Here is a 5,840-nt window from a genome sequence, read left to right as displayed (position 1 = left end):
AAGTAGGTACTTACTGACGTTATTACACTAGTTAGAGTCTAATTAATATATTATCAGTTTACATAACAGATAACTCAAAATACATCAATCCATAGGTCGTCCAGAATTGAGCAATAGGAGATACAGGTTCATAAAGAAATTTCGTCTGGATATGATGTTGTGATTTATGCTAAATATTTTCGTACCGAACTTTTGCAATTTCGAGTTTTGACTGATATTTAGCATTGATTCAGTGAATATAGTGGATGTTCTTATAATTGAATTGATAAATACCAGCCTTATCGACTTCTTAGTTAATTCCAAAACTGTGTGAATTCATGAAGTTTGTCTCGATTAAAAGAAAAAAAAATTATTTTTGGATTATCTTCACACCGGTTATTTTTTTCGAAACCTTTATTCATTTTCGAACATTCAATTTTGAAAATGGGAAAATAACTGTTTTTTATGCATCGCAATCTGAATGATATTTCAAATCCACACAAACATCAACAATAATAATTTCATTTGTTACGCTTATCTTCACTTCTATTAGGAGAGATTATCTGCGGAAATACTTGGGAAGAATGTTTAAGTTGATAATTTCTTAGATTAACGAATGCAGTTTTTCTGTTATTTCATTGTGAATATTTTTCCTTCTCGAATGGCCGTAATAAATAAGATTATTTTTATTTTGGGTTTATGATATTTTTGTCCAACAAGTGTTATTTCATTCTCAGTGTTGCATTATTGAAAAGAATTGATTGGTTTCAAATAATTCTATTTTATTTTATTCGGAAGGAAAAATTTCAGATAATCCTTCGTCACTATTCAAATTTCACGGGTTGTTTTTGTGTATGATGTTTTGTCTACCTCCACCTCTGTTCCGTTCTAATGTGATACCCTTTAATATCTCCGGTCTCAATGCAAAATCCGAAGAATTGCAAAAAGTGGTAAATTTAGGTTCGTAGGGGGACAATAAAATATATTTATAGGATTGGTTCCAAACAATTTTTATCAAACCCTGTGAGCAAGCGTGATGAAAATGAGCCCTATAAAATCTTGGGGGCTCCTTATTTTATTTGAGAAGTTAATTCGATTGCTATTTCGAGATTGATGTTCACTTGATTTTTTTTTTAATCATGAAAATAATAAAAAAATATTAAAATATATTTTTGAAATGTTGTCCATTATTTTGTAAGCTGTATTCGGGTTCGACTTTCGGACAGTACGAGAATGGTTCTAGAACTGCGCAGAATTGTTGCGCCCTAGTATCGAATCCTCTGCGCAGTTCTAGAACCATTCTCGGACTGTCCGAAAGTCGAACCCGAATACAGCTTATAAAATAATGGACAACATTTCAAAAATATATTTTAATATTTTTTTTATTATTTTCATGATTAAAAAAAAGATCAAGTGAACATCAATCTTGAAATAGCAATCGAATTAACTTCTCAAAGAAAGAAGAAAGAATTGTTGCGCCCTAGTATCGAATCCTCTGCGCAGTTCTAGAACCATTCTCGGACTGTCCGAAAGTCGAACCCGAATACAGCTATAGACAAAAATATAACCTATTTTCAAATTAGGCTCTCACACTTTGGAAATCTTCAACGAATTTCTCGGCATGCTGTTCGTATTCTTACTTTCAATCTCGAGACTGTGTTTTTTATACACAACCTACTTCGAATATCCCCTGAGGAAAAAATCTGAAGGTGTCAAGCCTGGGGAGCGTGGAGGCTCGGACCTCTTCTAGCAATCCATTCATCCTTGCAAGTGATCTGTGTTCAGTCGTGAATTTTAGGTTGCCTAACTCGAGTTTGTCAGGCGTTTTTGTCCCGATTGCTAGCGACGCCGACGACTTGCGGGCAGAAAACAAACTCCTCGACTGTCAGTCATCTCACCACAATAATAATTTCATCGTCAGACGCTCCGATAGGTATTAAAAAAAAACTATGATATCTCACTGCATATATCGCATCATTGATCAAGTTTGTTCTTGTGCAATCATCTATATTTTAGGACGTAAACCACAGACGCAGCCTGGTCGAAAAACATGATACATATACATAATACGCAAAAAAACAAACAGGTAGTATTAGTAAGGTAAAAAATGACTCTCATAGAGTACTAGAGAATGATAACCTCTAGATTCCCCAAAGTTTCTGACTGACGTCAGTCAGAAGAAAAAATCCCAAGTTTCTGACTGGTTTCTGACTGACATCAGTCAGAAACTTTAAACGATAAAGCGACCAAAAAAAGTAGCTACTCGTTTTTTATAAGATTCTGCTCTATTGATGATAATTGTTCACTAATTATGCCCGTTGAACAAAAAACAGAGCCCACGAAAACAAAGTCCATTTTAGCTTCAAAAGTGTATACCTCTGAACAAAACTGCAGAAAATTGTACAAAATTAAGTTAATTTTTTTTACCAAATAATATGCCCTCTCATGCACATCAATGCTCTGTTGATCACTTTATTTATTAGAAATCCTAGATGCAGTCTATAGATGGTAGAAAAGCAGAATTCAACAAAAGGCCGGCACCTCCATAAAAATGTCATATGTAAGAGGAAAAGAACGGAAACATCCCTATATAGGTCTCCAAGTGTCAATCTAACAATCCACCCAACATAAAGAAAAACTTTGTGAGGCCTGCACCATTTCAAAATTCTCAGTCAAAAAACGGTAATTTTTGACCGTCTGAAATTAGCACACCCTGTACAACAAAAGAGCCCGAAAAAAGTTCTCTGCGCCAGTTACACATAAGGATTGTGCTTTACTCCACTAGCTAAGAATCCAATGAACTTAGGGGATCCCCAAGCGATGACCATATCTAACTTTATGTTTCATATTTTCTATTTTCTTTACATACTATCATATGAAAGAATAATAAGGAGTACATACCTTTGGATTTAATTGAAAATTTCATTAGTGGTAGTAGTAATTAGTAGTTGTTGTAATTACATTACATTTCTTTCATCTCTCAATCTCATATCAGCTACTTTTTTACCGCTGGGTGTCATAAAAAACATCTTTCACCGCGTTATCCTCCCTATGTATCTCCCACATCAGTAAGTTCCCAATTCTTTTATTTGTAAATCTTCCTAATTGTTCTGCTGGCGTGGAAGCCGTTCCTGTGAGCTCATGTATGATCTGTTGATATGTCGGATATTCTAAGCTTAATCCTCCAAGGCTTACCTTTCAGCCCTTTCATATCACCAATGGCACGCCTGTCCCTGAAACTGGGTCAGCTAAAAAAGCTTCAGGCTTTCTTGGTATTTGCTCCGAGAAAACAGAGGCAAATGCGATTCTACTGCACAAAACGCGTACTTCAGTATCGGCCTCGTTTATACGTGTGGTACCATTAAGTGTTAACCTCTGAGGGTTGAATACTCAAAGAGTAAAAGACATATAAAACAATTTTGCAGTACCATACTAATGCTATGACCTCTTAAAAATCTCTCTCATGCATGAGGCATGTGACTGTCGTGGCTCTCTACCGCAGGCATCCATATGATATGCTCCGACCAATATCTGATTGCTATAATAAACATTGATGTTGTACAGCGATTAACTCTTCGAGTTTACTAGTTTACGGTCCGACAGCTCTATGGACTCTTTTATACTACCAAAAGAAACAAACTGGAATATGGGAATTGTGGCCGAGAAATGGTAGCATAAAATTTGCCGAAATTGAAGAAGAGTTTAGAATTGAGAAGCTTAACTTACCTTGCACCGCTCTTGTATAATAAATTGCCATCGCAAACTAGAGAAACATCATCATAATTGCCATACTGTAAGAAGGTTAAATTATGGATGAGACAGCAGCCGCCGCAGTTTCGGCATACTTTCCGTAACAGACAAAATTTCATCTGTAATTTTTTTATTGGATAAATGTTCAAATTACCTGTTCTCCCTGATATATATTTTTAATATTTTTAATATGTGAATTAGATTTTGAAAATTTCCACGCACAAGTCCATGGACTTTTGTGGGATACTGATGTTTATTGGCATGGAGTCAATATATGGTAATAATAGATTTATTCATGAATAAACATTATTATTATATTATAATATACAGAGATCGGAATTGTCCATCACGCCAAGATCGCGATGGCTCTGGACCACAGCAAGGAGTTGGCCCCTTGATCATCATACAATGGTCGAGTTTTGTGCATGTTTTTGTTCTTCCCGAAGTTAGATTAGATTGATTAGACCATAAATTTCTCAGAAATGCCTCTTTACAGTGATAATGAAAAGCTTCTAATTGTATCCCCTTCGGCAACGAACGGTCAGCTGATTTTGACAAATCGTTAGAGTACCCTATTGGTTCACTGATGTCTCTTTGATATTCACGCGTATTCAAGTGGGGATATCATAAGACCTCGTTTCCGTTTCAACCAGTGCCCATTAGGAAAGGGCTCTTCCGTAGTGCCGGCTGAACTGTATGCTGTCCTTATCTGCACACTGGAGATTATCTGCAGAGGATACTGCAGAAATAGATGTGGAAAGTATCTTAAATAAATTAATCCTTAGAGTATTCTCGAAAGTTGAAATAATTGTTATGAATCGAATCAAAGATTCACAGCTGCCGTCAAAGCCTAACACCACCGGAGTATAACGACGACATTGAGACTCATTGGCTCAGCTTTAAATCATCTCTAACAAATACAGCGAAAGAAATACTGGGCACAGAACGCTCCCGAAAATCACCAGACTGGTTCTCCGAAAGCGAAACTCATATCGCATCCCTTTTGGAGGAAAAACACAAAGCGATGAAAACGGCAATTAACAAGCCTGGCGATGCAGCCAAAAAAGTCTTATAAACATAAAACGAGAGATCCGTCAAGAAATAAGAAAAATCAAGGATAGCTGGTGGAAAAAAAGCTAGGGAAATACAAGCTGACGGCGATAACCATGACTACAGGCGTTTTTTCGAAGCTAGCAAAACTGTTTATGATCCAAGCAGTAAAGCTAACTTTCCTATAAGAGATGCTTATGGAGCTATCCTAACTGTTGATAGAAAAATTCTCGGAAGATGGAAGTAGCATTACTCACAGGTCTTGAATCGAAATAACGACTCGGATTCATCCATTTCAGACCGCCTCCCCGCGTATAGTCCGATGTCATCGCTTGATGACGAAATCTCAATGTCGGAAATCATAAGTGTGATAAAAAATATGAAAAATAATAAGTCACCTGGTCTACACGGCTTTCCATCGGAGATATTCAAAGCCCTGAATGAAGACATTATCAATAGTCTCCTAACAGTATTCCGCAATATCTGGGAACAAGGAGATGTGCCACAAGACTTCAGAGATGCTTTAGTTATCAACCTCTATAAGAACAAAAGCGATACGTCAAATTGCAACAATTACAGGGGCATATCGTTTGCTTAGTGTGGCCGGTAAAATTCTCTCGTAGATGATGGCTATAATCGTCTGATTCAACTCTTAGAAAAGCTATTACCTGAATCCCAGTGCGGCTTTCGACCAAATCGAGGTACGGTGGACCTAATTTTTACTCTGCGACAGCTACAAGAGAAGGCCCATGAACAGCAATCAAGGATCTATACAGCCTACATCGATTCAAGTAAGGCCGTCGACTCGGTGAATCGGAGAGCGCTATGGAAAATCATGGGACACCTTGGAGTACCCAAAAATTTTTTAGCAGTGTCTTCATACCAACAACACCGCTAGAATACAGCATAATGGCTCTACAACCGACCATTTCTTAACCAACTATGGAATAAAACAAGGCTGCGTGTTAGCGCCATTAATGTTCAATATTTTCGCCATAGCTGTCTCGATAATTGCTGACATGAGTATGCCTGTAAGAGGTGTTGGAATAATAAGATTCAGA

The sequence above is a fragment of the Coccinella septempunctata genome, chromosome 6 (assembly GCF_907165205.1).
Source record: "Coccinella septempunctata chromosome 6, icCocSept1.1, whole genome shotgun sequence".
Classification (NCBI taxonomy): Eukaryota; Metazoa; Arthropoda; class Insecta; order Coleoptera; family Coccinellidae; genus Coccinella; species Coccinella septempunctata.
The sequence above is the reverse complement of the archived record's forward strand: the minus strand, read 5'-3'. Positions refer to the sequence as shown.